The 12,656-nt window shown below is 34.2% G+C and overlaps 1 long non-coding RNA gene across 1 annotated transcript in view; it reads right to left on the bottom strand.

Moving 5' to 3' along the window:
- Window positions 1-431: 431 nt before the first annotated feature.
- The window catches only part of LOC145288237 (uncharacterized), a 330,880-nt gene continuing 318,655 nt past the window's right edge, over window positions 432-12,656 (bottom strand). The window contains exon 3 of the long non-coding RNA XR_013869272.1: window positions 432-721. This is a non-coding gene — a long non-coding RNA (uncharacterized LOC145288237). The remainder of the gene's footprint in view (window positions 722-12,656) is intronic.

The raw sequence follows: 12,656 nt of genomic DNA, 5'->3' as shown, positions 1-12,656 counted from the left end.
AATAAATTTAATCGTAAGTAATGAAACAAATATTTAAAAAAATTGTTGTGTTCATTTTTTATAGTATTTAAAAATGTATGCCCTTCGGTGGGCATTAGAAGATGACTGCCTGTAAAAGCAAAATAAAACGAACAAAACATAAGTAATAACTATGTAAACAACGTGAAGCTGTATAAATGTTACAAAATTACTCGATTCAGCATTGAATAACACGAAAAAGGATTGATATGCCGTAAAACAAAAACAAAACAGAACAAGACGTAAAATGTTTTGACTCTGTGTTACTGTTACTCAGTGTATTTGCCAATGGTGACTGGTGATTTATTCTTGACTTTTGTAACATTTATTTCTAAACATATTTTTTTTATGTAAGGCTCACTCAAAAGTAAATAAAAATAATAAAAAAGATAAAATGGCACAATAAAAAAAAAACGAACTCGTAGCGTTAAATGTAAAAAATATATTTATTATTGAATAAAAAAAACATAAGCGTTCCAGAAGACATCGTTAAAAATGTAAGTAAAATACTATACTATATTTAAACTGATAAAGATTGAACAATAAAGGGAGATAATTCACATTAATTTATGTTTGCGATGATGATGACGCGTTTCATTAATTAATGTTTGCGATGATGATGACGTGACACCGTACGTACAAGCAAATTAATATATAGATGGTTGGTTTCTTTTTTAACATTGTTCTGGTTGACACTCCACTCCTGAAAGAAAAGAAAAATTAATTTATTGAATTTAAAAGTGATTAGATAAAAAAAATCTTTAAAAATGATTCCATAAATTGGAGTAAATTATAAAGTCAATCATATATTAATAAATATTTACTTACTTAATGGCCAAAATTCTTTTTACAGCGTGGTCATTAATTTCAACTTATTTATTTTTTTTATATTCAATTTTCACCCCAAACAAGGCACAGTGCCACTTTGAAGCAGGGGGCTACTATCAGGGACTTAATTAGCGGGGTCATTATGAAGGGAGATGAGTAGAAAGATGTTTGTTAACATTACACTTGAACTTCTGCATATCATTGCAGTTGGGAAAGCAGAATCCCGGAAGGGAGTTCCAAAGACCCGCAGTTCTGGGGAAGAAACTATTGGAGTAAAAGGCTTTCTTGCACCTAGGGATCTCTACTGTAAAGGGATGAGACTTAGTAGCTTGTCGGGTTTGTCGGGGGTAGTTACGTCGGGGAGGTACAAGTGTTTGCAATTCGTCAGAGCATTCACCATTAAAGTAGTTGTAGACCAGACAGAGGGATGCAACATCTCGTCGATGGGACAGAGGCTGAAGCCTAGATGGCAGTTCAGGACCTATCAGGCTGGCGACTCTCTTTTGAACCCTGTCCAGGAGCGAGAGACAAGCAGCAGATGCACCAGCCTAGATGTGACAACAGTACTCCATACATGGGCGAATGGTTGCCTTATAGAGATATAGGATACTGTCAGGCGTAAGTAGTTTTCTAGCACGGTAGAGGGAGCCAACCTTCCTTGCAGCAGCCTTGGCAATGCTCTCAATGTATCTATTCCAGTTCATATTCCCTGTAAACGTTAGGCCGAGGAGTTTAAAAGAAGTACTTTCAGGCAATGTGTTCTTGGCCATTGCTATTGGTGGTAGAGAAGGTTTCTTGTAGTTATTGAAGGAAACAAGCTTAGTCTTAGCAGCATTGAATGTGACCAACCATTTTTGTCCCCATTCCACTACGTATTGGAGGTCATCCTCTAGTGTTTCTGCCATTTCCTTGGATATGTGTTCATTTGTTTTCCCCTCATATCTGTTATAGAGAGTGGTGTCATCGGCAAATATACCCATCTCCGAAACAATTTTATCAGGGAGGTCGTTTATGAATATCAGGAATAATAATGATCCAAGGATAGATCCCTGAGGTACTCCCGCATTTATGTCATATTGTTTGGATGTACGACCGTCGAGGAACACTTTGATTATTCTATTACTTAAAAGGATTTAATTGCATTATGAATTCTTCCAGTGATTCCATATGATCTAATTTTCCTTAGAAGACCATCGTGCCATACCCTCTCAAAAGCCTTAGATATATCAAGGGCCACCGCTCTACCCACCCCTGTTTTATCCAATGAACGGTATATACGTTCAGAAACTACAGTTAAGATATCTGCTGTTGAACGGGCTTGCCTGAATCCATATTGTTTGTCAGTCAGGAGTTTAGCAGCTGTTAGATGCTGGACTAGGGCTTGATTAACTAAGGACTCAAATATTTTGGCGAAAAGCGGGAGGAGGCTAATGGGGCGATAATTTAGTGGGTCAGTTCTTTCACCAGAATTCTTGAAGACTGGTACCACAGAGGCGGTTTTCCAGCAGTCGGGAAAACATTCATATTAATTCATATTATTCATATTAATTCATATTATTCATATTATTTCATATTAATTCATATTATTCATATTAAACCAAGGAATATACACGGTTTTCAGGTAGTAAACAAAAGATATTACCTTGTATATTTCTTAATCTGTTAGATTTCATGAGGCTGCTGCTAAATCAGCTGCATCATATTAAAAATGTGCACTTGTTGATTGTGAAATTTATTATTTCTTTGAATTTTAAACCAACAAGTGGCATATACATTTACAATAAAATTCATTAAATTATGAAGTTTTATTTTGAGATTTTGTGGGTATGCACCACGGGTCTATACACACATGAGCCTGATGGACAAAGTTTACCATCGTGCTTGGTTTAAAGGACCAATTTTCCTGGAGGCATAGCTGGAGTTAACTATAACTCTATAAATACATATAGTGTATTCATGCAAGAGAATTTGGTCACAATTGAGAACATGTATTTCATCAATTTCCAAAGTTGAATCCAAAGGACTGCTAGTAGTGGAAAATGATATTTGAGGTAAATCATGATAATTATGTGAGAATAATTTTCCAGGGGACTACTTAATGCTATGGGGCAGTTTGTACGACCATTCCTGTTTTTAAAAAGGGTCCTGAAAGGTAGTATATTATCGTGAAAATGGTAGCTAATTGTGTGAAAATTAATTTTTTTTTTCTAAAATTGCAACCATTCCACCTTCACAAACTGTATCTGCATTAGTGTTGTAAACAAAGATGGTCTCCATAGTGTCCTCACTGTTGAATGCATGTAAAGCATCTACGTACTTTCTCTGACGGAACAGCACTTGTTGCGACACTATTAGGAAGAACTATGTGTGTCAAAAATTTACTTTCATGTGCTTCTTTTTGTAAAATCCACTGTGAAAAATTTCCCCCACTCTATATCTGTGCCTAAATCAAACGCGGATTCCATGAACAAAGCTTCTTTCTTAGAACTGCACGCCTGTGAAACTCTGTTCCGTCTGCCTGCTTCCCTCCGGACTACAACTTGGATGTCTTCAAGTCCAACGTTAACAAATTCCTAATGAACCGCCCCCTTAATTAAACACTTCATCAAATCTCAACACTAACGTAATGTACTTGCAATAACCCTTATCCCTGAGTTGCTTCCGGGCCTTGATAAGTGGTGATCACTGTGTAAAAAAACAAGAAAAAAAAGTGAAATTGTGTTCTGGTCCCGTAGTTTTTTTTCATAGTCTTCTCTGTATTTTCATTCTCATCAATTCTTACACCCAATCCATATTAGTTTTTTTTTTCACACTTTCGTCATGTTTTTGATGAGCAGTTGTTTTCACGTAAGTCTTTTCCCTGTTAACTTTACATTTATCAATAAAAATATCGCTCATATAATTATTGGGTATAAGAATGCCTATAGCCTTCAAATCCAAGAGCAAGACATTGAAAAGGCTGGCTCCGAGATAAGAAGATATGTCTTCCATAACTAACGCGAGTAAATATCCTAGAAGGTTGATAAAGCTATAAGGCTCTTTTGGATTATTCATTGGCTGCAAATAATCTCCTTCCGGTCCCTCACTTGGAGATGAGTACGAGGGGAAGAAACATTAGCCTAGAGATTTAATATAGACGCTGTTGGTGATGAATGATTTTTTTTTCCTTTTTACTTTTTTATGGCACTTTTATCTACTGGACCAAGCTGAAAAGTGCCGTTAGGCCTTATATTGCACATCTAATTCTTTATGTATTCACAATCCTTAACTGGTAACCAAAAATCAAATTTTATTTCTACTAAAAATACATTCGTGCAAATAATGTGCTCAATCTGGCAATTTTCTTTATTGAATTTTATACTATAGTCATCACAGCAGAAAACAGGATGTTTGTAAGAACAAGATGGGATACAAATAATGGATCCAGTTTTTTTTCTATCCAGAATTTATTTGGGGAGGCAAGGAGACATTTTATATTCATTTCTTTTGCTTTTTGAAGCGTAAGAGTGTTCACCTTTTTTCAATTGGAATTTAATTTAATCGAAATAAACATAGGTTAACGGCTTTCCAAATCTGCATTACTTCCTTTGCTATTAATTTCGAAATAGCAAAATTTGTAAAGGCAAGGATAAGTATTTATTAAAAAATAACTATATTGGATAATTTGTCGGTTAATTGAGGGCAACATTTTTTTGTTTTTTTTTTAATAATGATGGTAGACCTGAAAATTTCATTACATTTTTACTGCGAGTGTAAATTGCAGATTTTCAGGTTATTGTTAATAAAATACGTGCAGAAAATATATTGTAATATCAGAAATTAAATTACACAATAATTTTAAACATAGATTTGATAAAAAAATATTTTTAATAAATTCAATCATTTTTTTAAATAAACACATTAATTTAAAAATAATGTTTACTTACCTTAGGGTTACTTCGTAAACATGTTTTTAACGAATAAACATTAACATAAAAATATAAACAAATTAGAATAATTATATAAGGTCTATTTTTATTAGTTAAGCACACTTTAAGAAATGCTCAAGATGTATTTATGATAATTAAAAGCGTAAGAATAAACACTGCGACAAAAACGCTCATTTAGAACGAAGATTAGATCGAAAACAGTGTTTTAATAAAAAAAATGTTAGAATATAAAAAAATCAGAATCATTATATCAACTGTATTTTTTATTGTTAAGTCAATTTTAATGAAAACCTGAATATATATTCTTAAGAATTAAAAGCGTAAACAGGACACATGAGATGAAAACGATTTTTAAAGGAATGTAATTTCAACCGGTGAATAGTATATAAATATCCAATAAATAAAACGACGCTTGTAAATTATTTGTATGATAAATTAAATATTATACCGTTTTAATTAAATATTATTGCCGTTTTAATTTTGATATTTTCATTTAATTTTCAAAGAAAAGAAATATCAAACATAACATATTTCTTTTAAAGTATAGTGTATTATTTTCCTTTTGTTAAAACGTGGGTTTTATATAAGTGACGCGTATTACCGATGACAGTTATATCGTTAAAAATCTCGTTTTATCTGGTGTTTAAGTTGGAACGCTTAAGTAAATACAAAGGCGAACAATATTTCTTATGGTAAGTTTTTGACCTTACTTTGCAACTTTCTTAATGTGTGATTATTTACAATTTTAAAATCGACCTACACTAATGTATATATATATATATATATATATATATATATATGTATATATAAGCACACACACGCACATATATATATATATATATATATAGAGAGAGAGAGAGAGAGAGAGAGAGACAGAAAGAGAGAGAGACAGATAGATAGATATATTTTAAATATAATGGGCGGAAGTCTCTCGAGAGCTCTTTCACCTCTCATCTCATCAGGAGAAAATCGATAGCGTAAAAATAATAATATGTCGAAAGTAAAGAGTTCTGATAGGGAACTATTCAATGTGCCAAAAAATACGTTTATTAACGTTTAAAAAAACGATTAAAATAATGGCACATCCAGGGGGAGAAAAAAAACGAGAGAAAAGATTCACAGTTCCCCAAAGAGAAACAATGTCTTGGATGTTTCTTTCTGCCGGCACAAAGAAGGTTTCCGCACCGCAATAGAGACAGACTCCACAATCTTTAAATGGTTTCTGGAGTCCGCTCTATGTAGCACCTCAAACCATTCAATTTTATATCCATCGGCACACACGGGTTGTCAACCAAATGCTGGCCAATAGCAGAGTCCAAAGCTGCAGAAGGAGGGAAACTACTAGACCCTATCCTCCCTTGTCTGATCTTCGATGGAAGATGCTGGTTTATACGAGTCAAAACATGCAAGGATGTTAGCCCACCATAACTAGCATCGCACTGGCATTTAAATTGATATACAATATTGCTATTTTGGATGTAAGGCAAACTATCCTTGCGAAAAGAAGGAAATGCATGTCTCGTCGTATATACCAAACGCAAGGACACAGAATAAAAGCAGTCATAAATATTTCTGCGAATCTGTTTGAAAAGTCTGTTACTCTTTTCCCCAATCAACGGTAATTTTAAATAAACAGGGTATTTCAAAGGTCCAAACATTTTAGGGGATTTAAAATCCGCAACCTTTTTGAAGGTACAGTCATCAATAAGGTCAACAGGATAACCATTATTGATGAATATTTCCCTGATCTTATCGAGTTCGGCGCCCAATCTGTTAAGTGAACAAATCATGAGGGCTCTATGTGCCAAAGTATTAATTAAGCCGACCTTACATGATTTTGGTACAAAAGACAACCAGTTCACATATAGGCCAGTAAATGTCGGTTTTCTATAAATTGTAGTGAGAAAGCCCCCCCCTTGAACGTTCAACAAGAACATCCAAGAAGGGAAGCGAATTGTCCTTCTAACTTTCTATAATGAACTTTAGAGCTCCATGCAAAGAATTCGACCTATCAAAAAATATCGACGCTTCACTTTGCGATGGGAAAACAGCAAAAGTGTCGTCAACATATCTGAAATATGCAGTGGGTTTAGTTGTAAAATTAAACAAAACGGATTCATTGTACCCGACGAAAATATCCGCTATCTTTATATATAGATGTCTTTATATATAGATGTTATTTTATTTATTTATTTTTTGCGATACGTTTTGAATGAATTCAATTAATTACGAAAATGCATTTTTACCTAAATGCGAGTTGGAAATAATTTTCCCTTTAACCAATTTGGTACCCCCACATGGGGAGCGGTATATATATATATATATATATATATATATATATATATATATATATATATATTATTTTTAAAATATAATTATCCACTCACACGTGTTTCGTCGTCGTTTAAAAATAATATATATATATATATATATATATATATATATATATATATATATATATATATATATATATATATATATATATATATATATATATACCGCTCCCCATGTTGGGGTACCAAATTGGTTAAAGGGAAAATTATTCCCAACTCGCATTTAAGTAAAAATGCACTTTCGTAAATAATTGAATTCATTCAAAACATATCGCAAAAAAAACAACAACTAACATCTAAATAAATCGCGATATATCCTAACAGTCGGCGAGACAGACCGGCGAGTAAAGATGTCAGGCTCATTACCCAAGGTCCCGATTTCGAATCTCGCTAGATTCAGTCACTCTGATGAGTCGTAGACGACGAAACACGTATCAGTGGATAATTATAGTCTATATATATATATATATATATATATATATATATATATATATATATATATAAGAACATTTTAATGCGCTGATGTTTATTGTTCTGAAAGCATTTTCTCTTCCTTTCCCAAAACAGATGGACATGTTCAAGGGGACATATTTTCACTTATCACCCAAGAACCAGTTTATTTATTTTTACGGTGTCTTCCTAGTTTTATTCTACCCATTAAATCGCAATAACCGGAAAGCTGTTGGAAGCACTTTGCGATCTTTACCCACAAATTATTTATTTCTCTCTCTCCTTCTCTCTCTCTTTCTCTCTCTCTCTTTCTCTCTCTCTCTTTCACAGACACACACATACACATACACTTCTCCCATCAGTGTATGAATTTGCACCCACTTGTAAAATCCTAGCTGCCCACCCCTTTATTTCCTTAATATTTGAATGTGCTGACCTATTTGTTTTCAAGCAAATTATCCCTTTAACCATGCCCGTTGCAAAGTTGCGACCACACACGCGTCCCGTTCTGACGATCGTAATTAACGCTCACCAACAGCATCATTCATATAACGCCATGGCATACTCAGAATGGTTAGAGCTCGTTTTGTTATGTGTTATCATGGAGGATGTTGCAATAGAAGCTTACCAAGCAATCCCCTTTTTCAACTATTGAAATTTTATAAATGTGATTATGCTATCTGCAAATGTAATCACACTTTACTGTTAGTGTACGCTATGTAAGGACGTTTTGTTTACCATAGAGGGATTTTACTTTTACTTTTAATAAAGGGTGGTCCACTTAAATGTAGTCCAGAAAATGTAGTAGATAGAAATAGCATTCTTTTATTGTTTAAATTACATGTAGTTTTTTTTGTTTTGTTTACATGGATGACATCACTTATCAAGGCCTGAAGGCCACTCAGGGATAAGGGTTATTGCGTGTACAGTAATCAATGAGATAGTATTGTAGTAATCATTAGTATTGGGGGTTTTGATAGAGTGTCTTACTTAAGGGGGCGGTTTGTCAGGAGTTTGGTTATGTTGGACTTGAAGACGTCCAAGTTATAGTCAGGTGGGAAACAGGCAAGCGGCAGAGAGTTCCACTGGCGTGCAGTTCTAACAAAGAAGCTTTGCTCATGGAATCTACGTTCTAAAAGATGACATCTATGCATTTCTGGACACGTTTAACAACGTTTGCAGATACTGTCTGTAGATCTTCTCTGGTGATTATACTGATAGCCTTGGTAATGTTTTCCTTAAGTCGGTCTAGATTGTGAGGATTATTTGCATAAACATTTTGTTTTAAAGTCCTCTAAAAATAAAAAAAAATCACATGATGACCAGTCAGGGGAGGTGGTGGTCATAACCCTTTGCTTATTGTTCTCTCTTTCGTAAACATGTCAGGAACCCGTGTCAGTGATTTGTGAAGAAACTTAAACACAGACATAGATAGATAGATAGATAGATAGATATCTTTCATTGACAGTGTTTATTATTAAAATGTAAAATCATCTTGTATAAACTCTTAGCAGTTGAACGCGTGAAAACTTTACTAAGTATGTGTGTATATATATATATATATATATATATATATATATATATATATATATATACACACAATATATATTTAAGCCCCCCTCTTTGAGTAGAGCACTGTCGTAAATAATCTCACCCGCTACTTAATTGGCTGAAAATGCGAAGCTCGTTGTTTGTTAGTTTACGAACAGGCGATTTGAGCACTATAAAAATGGTGGCGGGTGTCTGTTTAAATAGACATTCCGACCGACGAGTTATTTACGGGCGTCGATTCCATGGTCGAGTGGGAGAACTGCCGACTGTCAACACGACGGTTCTAGGTTCAATCTTTGGCTTGGGAGAGATGCTAGTCAAGCGGCACTGATGAGTTGTGATACAACGAAACAGGACAGTATGTCGATGACTACAAATATAATATAATATAATATAATATAATATAATATATATATAAATAATTACATTATATATATATATATATATATATATATATATATATATATTTACATGATCCTAAGATGCCAGGTGAGGCTATGCTGTTGGTCTACGGACGTTTGTAATAGCTCATTCTTGGGGATAAAGGAGGCCTCATAGATATGCATGGACAACCATGATGGCACTGGGCCATTGCGTCTCGACCACTCAGGTGTGACGATGGTGTAGAATAAATAGAATCGACATGAGTGACGTTTTGACCAAATAAGTTTAAGTTTAAAAAAAGTGTAAATGCTGAGTTAAATAAAGAAGATGAAGAAATTGAAAGAGAAAATTGGGGCGTGAATGGAATTTAATTTTTGTAACGAATAGTCAGCATATATTAGAATTTTAGAGAGGTGTTGAATTACGTGGGCGGTTATTTATTTCATTATTTTCGAAGAGTGATTCGAATTTTATTGTATTTTTATTTTTGATTTGTGATTTCTGTTGATCCCGAGTAGAATCAACGTGGAGCAAAAAAGGGTGTTTCATGTATGTTGAAACATGCATGACACACACGTATTAAGCGGTGCCCTTCGTTCTAAATAAAAGCTCATTGTATGGCTAAACAAACAGTATCAGCATCGCGAAGCAGTCTTTAAAACAGTCTAAGCGGACAGGGTAGATAACTTAATAAATATTTAAAAAATCGGTGTTAGTAAATCTCGAATTTCCACGTGATTAGTTAGCTAAAGACCACCGTGTGTCAGGATGAGCAATCTGAAACGTTATCTACAAACACCTCACGTCTTATGTAATGAAAAAATGTAATATTACGTCCGAAAAAATTTTAAGGAAGTTGGATAATCCGGCTAATAAATTTCTCTGATCACATTTCTCTCTGTCTATCAAATCTGAATAAGTTGTACGAGCTCATATAAAGAGGCGTTAAGGAAAAGGGTAATCTGTACGCTACAATCATAATAATAATTACAAATGAAACGTGTTTCTATAGTAATATCCGGTATAAACAAGTATAATCACTTATCACAGCCGGAGGAGACTTTAATGAATACAATTATAAAAGTATATCCTTAGTTGGTATTTCTGCATGTATCGACCAGGTTTTCTGAATAATTTACTTGAATTTTGATTTAATTTTCCTCCAATAGCACTGATGCGCTGTGATATAGCGAAACAGTACGGTATGTGGATGATTCTAATGCTCCTTATCTTGAGTTGAGGATATTGGGAAGTGATACACGGTATACTATTAGCGTATTAAGCGATGTTCTTTGTGTAAAAAAATCGAGCTTAGGTATTCGGACGATGTCAAAACATCGTTAATTCACGACTCGCACAGCAGCTGCCGATTACTGTAATGGGTCGAAGTCTTTACTATCGTACGGGCGATCAGGTTTCGACCCTGCCTTGAGGAAGTTGCCTGTCTATGATACAGCGAAACAGTACTGTATGTGAATCACTACACGCACACACACGCGCGTGCGTGTATATATATATATATATATATTAGTTTATTTGCTAATACAAAATTACTGGATAGAATAGGTATAAGACTCTAAACATTCGTACTGCAACTGTCCACAAGTATCCGCAGTTCTAAAATTAATTATAAAATGTATATTCTCTTGAATACTGAAGCTTCGATTCTCAATGTAAGCGATCGAAAAATACATTTGCGAATTTTTTATAATATACAGCCACGGTACGAGTTCATGCTATTTCCTAAAATAAATACAGGGTTCCGTTCGAGCTTCCGTCCAGATTCCCTAGTTCGAGAGAAACATTCGCGATTTAGGCAAGATACACCTGAAGAAGGTCGAAGACTGCATCGAGCGGAACATTGCGAAAATAAAACTTAAAATGAGAAAAGTAGATCGAAGAATCAAAATAATACGAATAACCAATCCTCATCTAAAAAGAATCAGAAACGTCAATTAAATAGCATTTTTCTAAAGGCTAATTACAATTTCAGATTGGTTTTAGTTAATAGATGAGAAAAGTTTTAATCGCCTCACTATTTTTAATCGCTTTCATGTAAAATATTTTAGAACAAAAATAGAAAATAAAAATAGAAAATGAAAATAGAAATTATTTCAGGTGAATATATGAAATAAATACAAAATAGAAGCAAATAGATAATATTTAGGATGAGAATAGAACATCATAAACAAGTGCCAATATTCGAAGTAAAAAATAAAAAAAATTAAATAGATAAAATTAAAAAAACATTTTAGAAAAATAGTAAGAAATATATGCTCGTTTATCATACGCAATAAGACTTTTAAGTAACTCTGTATACGATATATTAAACGCAACAAGACGTTCGAAGTACCATGTATACATTTTGGTTTAAATAACAGGCGTCTTTCCTAGTATACTCGTATTAAAAGTAAGATCTTTTCCTCACAACTTCCCTTGAGCTATGTTCATGTTTCGTTCTATCTCCCCTGGGTTCCTCCGATCACACAGTTGTATCAGTTAAGATAAAAATGAAATACCATAAGTCTTCAGATGTACCTCTCCACCGTACTGTATACCGATACTCTATAGCTGACTGAGATAGCTTCCGTACATTAATATCTGATCTACCTCTGCATTCCATGTTTAAAAAGGATGTATCCTCTATAGTATCAGACCTGTTAATTGTAGGCATAGACCGATTCATACCACCCAAATAATTCCAACAAAATCCTAACAGCCAGCCATGATTCTCCTCAGAATGTGCTGCTGCCATTGCGCACAAAAATCACTTTTTCCATAGCTACCAACGTAATAGATGTACTGAGACTAAAGCTAACTTCAGGACTGCCAGCAACCACTGTAAAAGAGTAATAAAAAATGCAAGAGAGCTATATGCTCAGTCCGTCAAATCCAAAGTAGCTGAGCAGCGGTTAGGTTCCCACCAGTTTTGGAAAATAACAAACAGGATCCTGAACAGATGCGTGCGTTCTATCCCAACCATCATCAATGGACCTGAGGTCATCTCATCAGCATCAGACAAGGCCAAACTATTCGCCAAGAACTTTGCATCTAACTCTACCGTCTGTGACGAAGGGCATCAACTCCTCGTATTTCCTCCTACAATAGACAACACACTATCCAACATACAAATATTTGTGCACGAGGTCGCTAAACTAATCAA

This window comes from Euprymna scolopes, chromosome 11 (genome assembly GCF_053919585.1).
Source record: "Euprymna scolopes isolate OS-2025 chromosome 11, ASM5391958v1, whole genome shotgun sequence".
NCBI classification, from domain to species: domain Eukaryota; kingdom Metazoa; phylum Mollusca; class Cephalopoda; order Sepiida; family Sepiolidae; genus Euprymna; species Euprymna scolopes.
The sequence above is the reverse complement of the archived record's forward strand: the minus strand, read 5'-3'. Positions and strand labels throughout refer to the sequence as shown.